General features: G+C 36.5%; 1 protein-coding gene across 2 annotated transcripts in view; it reads left to right on the plus strand.

The window, feature by feature from the left end:
• CDH13 (cadherin 13) overlaps positions 1–14731 on the plus strand; it is a 489323-nt gene that overhangs the window by 79905 nt on the left and 394687 nt on the right. The window lies entirely within an intron of this gene.

The following is a 14731-nucleotide window of genomic DNA, read 5'->3' on the forward strand; positions in this document are numbered from 1 at the left end:
GAGAATATTTAGTTTATGTCCTTTATGAATATGAAACCTAGTATCACATTGAGCATGAACCTGTTGTAAGGGTTATATTCTTCAATTTTGTATATTAACATTGATTTTATGTTACTAAGGAAGCTTTTGCTGTTGTAAAATCACTAACAAGTCCAAAAGGGAAATGGTAACATTGTAGTATACATGAATTTATTGAAATGACTCTTCTAATCGATGAGTTGCATTTCATCAGGTATAAAAGGTAATTCTTCTGGAAACAGGACCCCCAAAAATAACTTAGTCTGTGCTGGAAATGACAGACCTAAAAGTAGGGCTTGGTAACAATTTTCAGTGATGCTGGAAAGATCCCAATGCCTGGATGTTTGGCTTCAAAATCTCTTTATAAAAATACACATATTAAGCCTAATTAATAGGCAAAATACAATGGAATTTTTACCTTTTATATATTGCATTTCATAGATATTTCTTTCTTCTGTCCCTTGAAGAAAGCAAATCTCTTTAGTGCTGATGAGGACATGTGAGAGCCATACACAAGGAAGTTACTGGTGTGTATATAGGCCTAGCAAATTGATTTAAAAATTGAGAATCCATCTAAGCTATATCTATTTTGTAGCAGCTCAGGTAACATTCTGTGATTTAACATGCATTAAAAAAATATAACTCTTCTTCAGTGGAACACTCAACTACTTGCATCATCAGAATGTATGCAAAATAGCTCAGAAATGTAATTAATATTTGATTGATACTTGTTTTCTTATAAGTCATTGCATAAGAGATTTCTCCACCAAATAAATTTGTGGTCTTGCACTTTATTGTTGTGTATCTGTATTTAATAGAGTAACTTAGGAATATTTTGTTCCCCCCCAAAAAAGGCAGTATCTTTCATGAAAAGCCTGAGTCTTCCTGAGACTTAAAGGGCAAAAGATCTAAAACTGATCTCCTCAAAGGAAACCTGTTATGAAAGTGCTATTATTAGTTTTTAACTAACATACAACTAGAGGGAGTAACAAGACACAGAAAGTTAAAGCCAGCTTAGCATTTTAGAAACTGATATTTTGATGATTCTGGTGCTTATATGCTCAAAGTGGTTACTAATGATGCTTCAGACAGATAATATTTGTCAGCATTTATGCTGTACTTAGGATTTCAGATCTCTTAAAAACACTTAAGAAAATCACAGAACCTCCCTGCTATGTATGTTAATTATATTGTTTTCACTTACAGATGGGGGAACATAGGGAGGTTAAGTGGTTTTTCCATGGTGTTTATTCTGAGTTTATCTCTTGGCCTGGAATTGAATCAAGGAAGGGAAATTCTTACCACAGTGACTAGGAGCATTCGGACAAACCAACAGATCTAGGATCACAGCCTGAAGCCTGCTTGTGCCTTCTCCACTAAAATAGGAATACAAAATAACTAATCTACAGGTGAAAGCATTCATAAATGGAAATGAGGCACCAAATAGCCCAATATGCTCTGCCTTCTGCTTTAGCTTTTGGCATGGTTCCTAATCTTGTTTCTCACAAGAGAAGCTCCTACTGTGCATAGCTACTTATTAATAATAGAATATTACTTTAGTGATTAATATTTGTTGGACTCTTAGTCTAATTATGGTTTCTCACAGTTTCTTTAATTACTAAAACATGAGGTTTAACTTAAGCAAAACATTTCAGATGAGTTTAGCAGTCCTTCGCAAGTTAATTCTGTATATGGATCACAGGAGCTGACTATTGGGAGAGAGGAAAACACGGTCCTTCCTGAGCTGAGGACACATGTTTCAGAATGATAAGATATGTTAGTATTTTTGTTTCTGAATAAAAAGATGTAATACTGAGGATTTACAGAAGCTAGGAACTCGGAGATCTCAGCCTAGGGAATAGCTGCAGTGAACACGATTAACTGGATAAAGGGGAGCTCCATGTAGTGCAATTGAGGATGTCAGTGTTTACTTACTAATTGAAATTGGAGAGACAGAATTAAAAGCCTTTAACTAGTAGAGCATGCCCCTATCTTTAAGGCCTAGGTACTATCTTTTCAAATGAATGTGCAGATGAACACTAGGTTGTTTTTCTTGATGAGAAATTACCCTATTTCTTTTATGTAGTTTGTGTTAAAAAGTGAAATACAAAGACAAGCCCATTGAAGAAATTAATCACCAGGATGTCACATGTTAAAGCAAAAGTGAGATAACATTCATATTTGAATATCTTGGTAGAGAGTACAAAAATACCTGCAGTAGAGTTTTGTTTGGTAGTAAGTGTAAGAGTATTGGCAGAGTATTAATGAAGGATACTAAAAACAAAGTGTAGGATTCACTGACAAATGGTAGCTGTCAGCTGCTTTTCTCCATTCTCCATTTGTACATTTCTAGTGCTGTTTTCAAATGTTATACCTTAATTTTCTCTCCTTTCATATGGAAATCTTTAAAAGCAGAGCATGTTCATGACTAATGAGAGCAATAACTCAATCAATTGGGGGGAAAAAAAAAAGGGGAGGAAAAAATAAACAACACCCTAAATCCCCAGGGGTTTGTGTATCAGTCCTGATAATTCAGGAACAATGTCCCTCAAGTCCAACCTGGATTTTCTATTCGAAACACTAAATATTTGCAATCAACTTTGACCGGAAGCTGTTGAGCACACTGTATCCATGCTACAGAGGACTTGAAAGCTTGCTTGACAAGCTTAGTAAGTCAGGTGCTGTGGGAATACATTGGTTTTAGTTTTCATGGACTCCATCTTTAGACTCTGATCTCCTTTTGAAACTATTTCAGTTTAGTGAAGTATGTAGCTTCTGAAATGTTCATGCTCCATAATATGTAAGACACATTAAGTAAGTAAGACATGGGCATTTGAGTTTGGCAAAAGGCTCTCTTACAATACTTCAAAAAAATAAAAAGTTTCTGGTTTTGCATAATGCTGATTTATTTTGAAGTGCAATGCTTTATGCTTTCACCCTTGGAAAGTGATTCTTATTTAGGAGATGAAAGATTGTGAAAAGTATAAAATTCTTGTATAATTTAAACTGCCTAATAATGTACTGTAGCCTTCCAGAATTCAGCCCTAAACAGGAAGCACTGATTAAAAAAAAAGGCATTTAAATAATTTAAAATTGTTCAGTGCTGAGCATGATCAGGACCCCAATCATTTTCAAATAAAAGTACCTATAAAAATTGAAGCAGTTGAATAATTTTAAATTGCTTTATACTGTGCAAGCACAGAACCCCAATCACTTCCAGGCTGAAGCACTTACCAAAAAAAGATTGAAGTGCTTCAGTAAATTTAAATTGCTATGTAGAAGGAAAAGGCCCTTTAAATTATTGGATCCTTGATTTTATTTATTTTTTTTTCTTTCTTTAGGATTTCTTACTTTCATGTACAACTCAACAGTTTTATTTTGTCAAAAGGAACCCAAAAATCTGACCATATAAACCTCCAAGAAACTAAATTAAGCCTTGTTGTGAATAGTAATGGTAGGATATTTCATGATCAGAACCATATATTCTGGTGTAGGAATTATCATGTTATTTCATTAGTCTCTGTAGCTCAAGCAAAATGAATGTGAAAAAAAAAATCAGGATCCTTCTTTAGCCTTTCTCTCAGCTTGGAAAATAGACCTCTTGAGATCCCTCAAATATGATTAGGATACTAGGTTGGAAGAAACGTCAGTGATCGTCTGGTCCAACCCTTCTTGGCCATACTATGGTTTAAAATAGATGGCCCAGCACCCTGTCCAGCTGAATCTTAAGGGTGCCCAGTATTGGGGAATTCATTACTCCCCTGGTGAGATTATTCCAGTGGCTGATTATCCTTGTTGTGAAAAGCTTTCCTCTTGTGTACAGTTGGAGTGTCTCCAGCAATAACTTGTACCTGTTACCCTGTGCCTTTTCCATGTAGCTCCTTGTAATTTATTTTGGACCTCTTTTACCTGGACAGTGTAAACAGGTGTAAAATCATGTCTTTACATGCTTTCTGACCAGGAATTTTAAACATGTGATTCTGACCTCTCTCAAGTACTCTAGTGACAATGATATTTATGTTTAGATGTAGATTTAAGTTGCAAAAGTAAGACCCAGTTTTTAATGTTTTGTATCTTGTGTGGAGACTATAGACCTAACTGTACTACCTGCATCTAAGATGCTGCTTCCTAACCAACACAGAAACCTATCTCCATTTAAACTGGATTTCAAAAGCAAATGTTATTGTAGATGTTTCACGGAATGTCTGGGCTACAGCCACATGTATGTCCTTATGCCTCAAGAGTAATAATTGTCCCTCCACATAAAAAAGTAATTATTATTATGTTGTTGATACATAGCTTTTGGTTATGGTTTCTACAACCAAGTGAAAAAAGAAAAAATCAGCCCCAGAATATTTAGCAGTTAGCTTTCCCAGCAGCACCATTCCTTGGATTATTCCGTAGATATTCAATAGGATGTTACTAAGGCATTTTCCAGTACTCATCTCATTCTCAACATATTCTTTGACTTCCTAATAGATGCAAGGTCAATAGCTGTATCTTTCACATAAAAGATTTCCTTCAGATTTTAAATGGCAAGCAATTATAGGAGAGAGGATTATAGACTAAGGTCTTGGTTTTATATTATTTATGTTCTAATTAATTTACCAGACTGATGTGGTTTTCCTTTCTTTCTTTTTTTTTTTTTTTTTTTTTTCCTTTTTCCTTCTGCTCTGGCTACTAAGTGTTGATCTTTAATAGTTATCATGTTTCAAGCTTTAATGGGCTTTATTTCTTTGGAAAGGTCATTCTTGATGTAATGTCACTGTTAACACAAGGGAGTTTGTAAGCTTTAAAGATTTTGCTTTATTGTGGTGTGCTCAAAAATGTATAACTACTTACTGCCTTTCTCCTGGGGTATGCTCTCTCTAAACTCAGAAGAGTTACTACAAGTTCTTTTAAATTTTAGCCTGTGTTCTTGCAATTAATTTAAAATACTCCCCAAGTAGCAGCTGCCTCTGCCAAAAAGACCTGAGTCTTTTTTTATCCTTTTCTGTTTATTTCTGGATTGCTCTAGGAGGCTGAAAATTGCTGCCTATTGTAAACAAATGCTCCAACCCAAGACTCATAAAATAAGCAGTGATACAATAAGTTGGATCATATCTGTTAAATGAATTAAAAAATTTGCATGGTAACAGGCCCACTATTAATAAGATACAGTTAATGTTCTTCAGTAAAAGAAAGTAAAATCACCTGGAAACCAGTATTGAACAAGAAAATACAAAATGCTCTAAATCATTTTTGTGAGCTTTAGAATTGAATTCTAATCTGAAATAATGTTAAACTATCCTATAAATTCTCTGCATCTATCAAACAATCCCTCTTAAAATAATTTAAAGGCATGTTATGTGTATATTTAAATGTGTGCAATATAGGAATATATCTGGGTTGCGTAGATTTTCCTCCATTTCATTCAAATATCTTTCTTCCCCTGCTGCTGTTCTAGCAAAGCTTGACAGGGTAGTGGTAATTTATTGTGACAGCCAAATATGGCAGGGGTGAGCACAAAAGGGCTTCAATGAATTTAGTGCAGTCTAATTGTATAGCTCAGCTTAACAGGCTGATCTTTCATGATCTGTAGAAACATGTCACTTAAAAGGTTTACCCAGGCAGGTAACAGCTAATCTTGCCTCCATTTTCCTTCCTGAAATTTCTGTTCTATGGTTGTCAGATAAAGCTAACATAGCTAATATGCCTAAATGTGGTGCTACTGTGTAGGATAACTGACTGCAATCCCAATGACCTCAGTCTGTACATCTAATAAAGGTTAATTTTTTTATTTTATTGGGGTTTTTTTTGGTGGACTATCCACCCACTCACTACACTTGGTTTTCAGGTTTTCTTTTATCATGTGGGGAAAAGCTAGTGCATAGTTGAGCAGTTTCTGGTTTGTGTTTTTTTCATACCTTGCTGATTTCAAAGTCTTGGTCCCTCTTCTATACACATATATTATGTACATGAGGTAACAATACTTTGTTCTGTTAGCTGAAAAGATTTCTTAGACTTAATTGTACACCCTGACATTATTTATGTCCCTAAACTTTACCAACTGCTAACTGTTCATCACTTCCATGGGTTTTGGTCTAGTTTTCTGAGATTGTGTAAGCCTTATTCTCTTATTGCTTAATATATTATTCATGATCCCATCTTATAACCCTTGACACCACTGGGCAGTTCCAGTTATAGCTGGTAGGCTGAGATGTAAGGGCAAAGTTTATGGAGGTTTCATGAAAGCAGCACTGTGTATGTGTTTAACACTCATGCCCATGCTATTTGAAAGACTGTTTTCAGAAAGCTCATTTTTGATTTTAGCTTAGCAGCACAGAAGACAGATGTTCAGTGTTACACAAAGTTCAGTTCTGTGGTGCAGTAATAATTGCTCTGTGCTATAACTTTGTGGAATATAAAGAAAATGATAGGTGGAAGGTTGCACTTTTTTTTTTTATTATGATCACACTTTTTGAAAATTAAACATGTATCATACTCCTTATAAGTTTACTCCTTATAGTTTCCAGCTATGCTATCCAAATCCCACTGGTAAGAAATATGATTATATTTTTTTCTCTGTTGGTTTTTACCACATCAGTGTTTTGCTGTGTGGAATTAAATACTTTGCCCCATGCAAGTGCATGTGAAGGTTTAAGCAGTTCTTAATTTATTGCCTTTAAAGAAAGCCATAAAAGAACCCCACCAAAAGATCCATATTTTCATTCATCTTAAGTGTTTCATAAAGTTATTACTTCTGGAAAATAGGATCAACCTGTTTATTTCATTAGGTGATAAATAACTAAAATGTTTGGTATAAGCAGATTTTTGCTCTAGTTATTGTGGTGTTTTTTAGGTTACAGTAATTCTATACCTTAGCAGTATAACCTGATCAGAACTCTGACTTTAATGTTTCTTCTTTATGCCTCTTTTGCTGGTACAGAAGTGCTATTGAATGGCTCATTTGCATTATTCTGTGCCCTGTAAAATGAATTTATTATGCAGCTTCTCTAAATAGGCTAACCAGTTGTAATCTCATTCCAGTGGTGTATGGGTTTCAGCAAAACATGATTACTTTTTTTTTCATAATGCCTTAAAATAAACAAACAAAAAATAACCTTGGAGCCCAACCCGTCCTTTTGTCTTTAGAGTCTTATTTATTAAATGGTGTTATTAATCACCATGGGTAGGTATTGTTAAACAGTTGAGTAATTTAAAATATTACTTACTTTGAGCACAGGTAACATATTTTGCTCTCTTATTAATCTTAAAATAATGCTGTGACCAGCAGGTTGAGGAAAGGGACTCTCCCATTCTCTCTGGTGAGACCCCACCTTGGGTAATACATTCAGCTCTGGGGCCTGCAACATGTGAAGTCCTGTGAAGATCATAGATTCAATAGGGTTGGAAAAGACCTCAAAGATCATAAGTCCAACCTGTCACCCAAGACCTCATGACTACTAAACCATGACTTCCAGTGCCACATCCAAACCTTTTTTGACCACCCCCAGGGATGGTGACTGATCAAAGGGGTGGAAACACTTCTCCTATGAAGACAGGCTGAAAGAGTTGGGACTGTTCAGCCTGGAGAACAGAAGGCTCCAGGAAGACTTTCCTAAAGAGGACTTCCAGAATAGCCAGAGGGGGACTTTTTACAAAAGCATCTAGTGATGGGTTAAGGGGTGGTGTTTTAAAGATGAAAAATTAAAGATTAGATTTAGATTAGATGTAAGGAAGAAGTTTTTTACTGTGAGACTGGTGAGACAGAGTTTCCAAGAGAACTTGTGGATGCCTCATCCCTTCAAGGGTTCAAGGCCAGACTGGATGGAGCTTTTGGTAACCTGGTCTATTGGAAGGTGTCCCTGCCCATGGCAGGGGTGTTACAAAGAGATTTTTTTTTTTTAATATCTCTTCTAAACCAACTTGTTCTATGATTCATGGACTAGGATGATAGTTATTGCCTGGATTATAAAAATCTGAACAATACTCAGTTATGTCTATATAGATGAAACAGTAAATGGATCCTGCACTCTGAGCCATACTGGCATGGGCCATCTTGAGCCTGGAAGCCATCACCTGTTGGCAAATCCTGAGTCTCAGCTAACAAGCTCTATTGAGAGGAAAGGTTAAGCTTGGGCTCTGTGCTGTACAATGCCTGCCACTTGTAAGCAGAGTTGGTTCCCCTCTGGTCAGAAACGGCATGGAGTTAGCAATGCATGAAGGCTCACATCTGTGTTTGTATTTGATAAAGATGAATCCTGACTGTTTGCAAAAGCTGCTTAACATTATCATAGCTAAATGTTGGCAGTATCTCCATCAGTGTCAAATTTTTCAGCTTTTTGTGTCAGTTAATTTTAAAATGAGTGTGATCCATCAGAATGTCAATAAATGTTGAAAGGAAAAGTTACATTTCAGGAATCATTAGGGAACATATTTCAAGCTTAAGGAAATATTTATCACTTAGCAGACCCTGCAGAATGCTTATCTGGGATTCTTTGTGTATTTTGCATACATACAAACTCATACAGGCACAATAAAAGGTTACTGAGATGATCAAGGGGGTATATCCCTATAGGGAGAGATTGAAAGAGCTTGGTTTGTCTAGTCTAATAAACAGAGCACTTAAAGAGAAGAAAGGTTAAGTTTTGAGTCAAAGCTTGTACAAGAATAAAGGGCTATAAATTGACCACAAACAGATTTATTCTGGAAGCTATGAAATGACTAGCAGAATAAGCGTCCATGACTGTGGAATGCAGAAAGATTTATGATCAGGATCAAGTGATTCAGTGAAGACTGTATGTTGTGCCTGCTTGTGACACCAGAGGTGGTTCTTTCTAGGCCTATATATGGCTTTTCTGGGTTCCCAGGTCAAGGGAACTCTAAGCTATCTGAAGTTCTGATATATGGAAGATGCTAGTAAGGGTTGTACACTCAGTTTTAGGGTGCAGATTTATGGCAGCTTAATCAGACTGTGGTGCAGTCTCACACCCAGACATGTTTTTCTGGCTATGCTGTTCTGTGGGCACTTTTGCAGAGTGACCTAGTGACTTGGATTCAGGCAGCAGATATGACTGGGTGAAGAACAGAAAAAACCCTCTGGTTTCCAGGCAGGTCAGTGCCTGGGGACAGAAGAATCATCACAACTCTTGCTTCAAATATGTGTGCCACGGAAGTGCTTCCATAACTTTTAGTAAGATTCTCATATTATCTTTCACCCTAAGCAGCGGAGGCTATGGAATTGCTTTGGGTTCTGAACAGACTGGGTTCATATCCTAAAACTGATAGTGCCTCTTCCAGAGATCTTCAATTTCAGAAGGAAAGTTGCTGTCTGTTCAGACACTAGTGCTAAGAAGTTGCTTCTTGAATAACTTAATGCATTTTCAGTGTCATGGAAGATGCATGTTTTTTACTGAATATGTAATAAAACTCCAACAATAAACATACATTCATAAGGGAAGTGCTCATAAAAAGAAAGCTCCTCTGCCAGATAGTCTCACAAAGAGTTTGTCATCTTTTGTTTCCAGTTAATGGATACCTACCACAGTCACACTGTGACATAAAGTCATTCTAATTTGCATTTTCATAGCCCACTCTTCAGTAGCCCAAGTGTAACTTTCACTTTTAGGACAGAGCTATGTAGTAAATGGGTCTGTAGGCCTCTTGTAAGAAATTTTTTTATCCTTGAAGAATCCTAATGCCAAATCTTAATAGCATTTCTTACCAAAATGACTAAAATTCACTATCAGATGTAGAGGTAGAGCTGTGGAGGTTGAGAACACTCTTCTTCTGAATCTCTTTCCTGATAAAAAGAAGAGGTTAAAACCGAACCCAGTGAAGGCTTTCCCTCCAAAATAAATATTAAGTAAACAGTTCCCCAAAGCATAGTGTTCTAGATAGCAAATTGTTGTAAAAGAAGTGTGTGTTATATTTAATGAAATCACTTTCAGAGGTACATAATTCAACATACTTTTATGTTATATTAATACCTTTGTTAATTATGCCAATCAGAGAATTGGATATTCAGACTTTTGATGTGTTTGGGTTTTTTTTTTTTTCTGTTCAAATTCTGTTAAAAAAAAACACAGCAGAAGACAAGGAGAACTTCGTGTCCGGTCTGTATGTGATTTGATGAAACAATTGCCTTAGGACCTGCTGACACTCTCATTGGAGTCTGCATAATGCAGAATCAGAGCCTTACTTAAAGCATTTCTTTCTAGGTTTTGTTTAAGTATCCCTCTGTTAATTTCATTTAAATAGCTACTTCTTTTAAATCCTGAGTGAAAACCTGGAATCAATGAACTGATTCTTACTGACTTCAGTGAAGGCAAGATTCCGTCGTATCTCTGCAAATTGTGACAGTGTGCTGCTTATTGCAGAACCTGAAGATAGAAAGGGTTTTAAAATTCAAAGATCTTGATCTACATGATAAAAATATTTTGTCATATGGGATTTTATTCAGCATTAGTAGTTTTCTTTATTCTGATTACTTTCACTTCTTAGCTTTTAGGATCACTATATTTTATATGAAAATATGAAGTTTTCATATTCAAAATGAAGTTTCTGGTTCTCATGTTTTCAGAGAAGTGCTTGGAAGCATAAATCTTCAGTACTCACTGAATTAAATGAGTCAAAAAAAAAAAAATAAAAAGGACCCCCAACCCCCATACTTCCATGGGAATCCCACCAAAAAAACCTCCAAACAAATGCAAAGACCACAACAAACTTCTGATTTCTCATGAAATAGAACATAATTTTGGAACTTTGGGGATTATTCCTATTATTAAAAATGAGTGATTTCTGGTTTAGCTCTTCTTTGGTGTGGTTTTGTGTTGGTTTGTTTGCATTTGAAGTTATTATCCTTAAGTCAAAGGTAGATTGCAGTCCTTCAGAATATTGCTCTAGGAAATGAGATTTGTTTGTATTTATTATGTGTACAATTCATGCCTGGGCAGATGATTTTCATTGGTGATTTTGCGTCTCTAATTAAATAATCAATGAATTTCGTACCACAAGGATTTCTATGAAATGCAATTAATATTTTGAAGTTTGCCTTTTTGTTATAGTTCATCTCATACAGGCAGGGATGATGAAAATATGAGTGTTTACAGTGAAAAGTGAGAAAATTCATTTCTAGAGTGAGGATGTTGCTAGTCAGATCTGAATGGGTGAGTCAAAAATGACATAAGGATTTTGAAATGCTTTGGGAAGTCATTTCAGACTAACTTTCAGTCATCAGTAGAGGAGGAAGAAAACCCCTAGGTTTTGAAATGGTGTAACACCCAAAGATACTTTAACATCAGGACATTTATGAATTTCCTCTTCAGTATGGTAGAAAATTGCCATCTTCTTTTGTTTTCTAATCCATGTTCTATGTGAGCATCTTTCAGTGCAAATGTTGAGGTCAGTCAATGTCAGTAGTATGTGCATGCAGTTCTATTAACTAAATAAGAGGTGTTTCAAAGGCTTGATACCTCATAAGAAGTGTAGTTCTAGCCCCGTGACCAAACTTGCTCAGGAGTTACCTGAACTAGTGGCGTTTCCTTATAGTGACTGGTAATCAGTTCAGGACGACCAATTCTCAGGATATTGAAAATGAGTCTTCAAATTGTGCACTTTGGAAAAGCAGTAGGTTATGAAAAATTTTGATTTGTCAGTGAATATAGGATCTGTAGGTCTGAGTAGTCATGACTTCCTGATTTGCTTTTCAGACTTCTACCCCTTTTTATTTTCATGAGCAAATGATTTTTGCTGCATAATTGTCATATTCTTTCAAGAATATGACAGTTTTCTTAGCAGTGGGTGAAGGATCCTTTTGTACTAATTTCCCTGACTAGATGTATGAACAGTATTTGTATATTCTCACTGGCAATGGATATAAACTATATCACGGGCTCTTCACTGTGAGGGTCACAGAGTACTGGAACAGGCTGCCCAGGGAGGTTGTGGAGTCTCCTTCTCTGTAGACTTTCAAGACCCATCTGGATGTGTTCCTGTGCAACCTGTGCTAGATTCTATGGCCTTGCTCTGGCAGGGGGGTTGGATCTTTGAAGGTCCCTTACAACCCCTAACATCCTATGATCATCCTGTGATCCTATGATTCTACATACATGAAATTTAACATTGCCTTCAATGTATTTAACAGAAGTATTTTTTTAAAGAAACTCTCATCCCATAAGCCCTTTTATTACATCAAAAATTACTGAATCCACATGGTGCTTAAATTCAGAATGCATTCTGCTTTCAACGATATTCTCTTTGCCTTCAACATGTATCTGCTTGGCTTATTTTTTGTCAGATATTTTTAAAGACATTTTTCCCCAAAGTGAAGAGACTCAACAGAAATTATTTTAATGAGATACACATTTAGTTCAATAGAAGAGGCTTCTTCATGAGAAAAATAAATTAAAAGAATAATTGTGCTTTTGAAAGATAATTAATTAAAACCTCTAAGTGTGGTGACAAATTTAACATCTCATCTGACACATTCAGAAGAAGAAAGTGCCTGGAATTGCACAACTGGAATAAAATGTTCCATTTCACAGCAAGGCGAAGCCTGAGTCTTGTAATTATTTGAAAGGGAGTAAAGGTCATTTTCTATTTGCTACATCTGTATTATGTGAGGGTTCTCTAGCAGGCTTACAGAAGTTAACTCATGACCTATTTAGATTGCCTAGATTTCAAAGTCAACTTATACTGTCACAAATCCAATAAAATAGGCATAGTCCCTTCTCAGAGTAGAGGCATAGTTGGTATCCAGAGCAAGCTTTTCACTTCTAGCTTCATAAGACAAGATTTTCAACTGTAAGATGCCAGCAAGTGGGAAATCAGAACAGGATTTGTCTCTTTCCTATAGGGAAAGTGTTGTTTGTAGTTAAATTTCGGTGAATATTGCTTGGGTTATTTTTCTGGTGTGGACTCTTAAGTCTGCTTTAGTTGTGGTTTGCATCTTGAGACAGAAAGTGATTTCCTACCGCTGTGATTGCATTTTTATACATATTCATTCATTTACACTAGGACTCAGAAAGATAGGTGCTTTAAAAATGCACCTGTGCATACAGACAATATGTGCAGAAAATAAATGTCTCTATAGCTGCACATGTGACCTTTTAAATGCATATAAGGCTACTGGTTTATATATTCAGTAGTTAGGTTTTATGCACAGTTTTCAGGGCAGCCTCTGAATACATCAGTTTGTTTGCAGATGCCTTGGAAGACTGAAGGAGGCATGTCCACTTCTCAACCTCTGTGGAGCCCAGGATCTCCAATAAAATCAATATATCAATGTCAATAATTGAATAGGGAATTAACCACTGCGTTAAGCCTTTGTTATGTGGATGTATTGAAGCAAAAAGTAGTTGAGTGCATTGCACCTTGCTTGGTGTGTTACTGCAAGTATTGTCTGTCTTGGTTAATCCTTCAAAGGGACAAACATAGAGAAGGTCAGCATGGAAGAAACCCATCTGCTGCATTTGACTACTATCAGCTTAGTTGTCATGAAATATTCTGGCCGTTTCTCACAGTCTGCTAGCACTTCTAGCCAAGCTTTTATAGCAAATGTCAATGACATGAAACAAATGATTTAACAGTTGGCTTCAATAAGAGCTAACACAGACCAGGTGGGGTACTGCTGCCTTTGGTTTTTATAAATGGGATCACATAAAATGTACTGTGACTGTGAAGTGCATGAAGGGAGAGAGCAGATACTGGATTGCTCTTATTTAACAAATGGACTAAAAGTGGTGGCTAAGAGAAAAACATGCAGATGTTAAAATTGTCCAGGACATCTCTCTAGAATCAAGATCAGCATATCTTGATGATAAATGTGGTGGAGGTAGAACTGAGGAACGTGTGAGGCACTGCTGCTGGGTTGAGTCAATTGAGAGTGGAGTTTGTTAGATGAGCTCGTGAAGGAGAAAGGAGTCTTCAGCATTCGTCTGTGTGGTGCAGACAAGCAATTATCCTCAAAAAAAAGGAAAAAAGCTAAAGTTTGCATTAGCAAAGAAGCTCTTGTATAGGGGAGACTTCAGTCATGTGAAAATTGACACTTGAATAAAGAATTCCTTTTGTTACTTGGTGATCAACTTACTGAAAATAAGGTCTCAGGTCCTATTTTTTCAATTATTGAAAGCGACCTAGAAGTGCTTAATTTAAGCATACCTTTAAGCCCATCTGTATTCACTAGTGACTTCTGAAAGCAACACTGCATTCTATGCTTTCCCAAAGACCACTTATTGCCTTTACTGATAATCTGAACTGAATTTAGACTTGAAAGCTTCTATTCTGTAATTTCTATTCTAGCTCACATATGTAAAATCAAAAATCTTACATAAAAAGTTGTTTAGCAAGGTTTGAAGAAGTGTGATGTGATATTTTAACCTGTCCAGAGAAGGGCAACGAGGCTGGGGAGAGGCCTCGAGCACAAGCCCTATGAGGAGAGGCTGAGGGAGCTGGGATTGTTTAGCCTGGAGAAAAGGAGGCTCAGGGGAGATCTTATTGCTGTCTACAACTACCTGAAGGGAGGTTGTAGTTAGGTGGGGGTTGGTCTCTTCTCCCAGGCAACCAGCACCAGAACAAGAGGACACAGTCTCAAGCTGCACCAGGGAAATTTAGGCTCGAGGTAGGAGAAAGTTCTTCACTGAGAGAGTTGTTAGCCATTGGAATGTGCTGCCCAGGGGGGTGGTGGAGTCACCATCCCTGAAGGTGTTCAAAAAGGGATTGGATGTGGCAC

The sequence above is a fragment of the Dryobates pubescens genome, chromosome 19 (assembly GCF_014839835.1).
Source record: "Dryobates pubescens isolate bDryPub1 chromosome 19, bDryPub1.pri, whole genome shotgun sequence".
Classification (NCBI taxonomy): Eukaryota; Metazoa; Chordata; class Aves; order Piciformes; family Picidae; genus Dryobates; species Dryobates pubescens.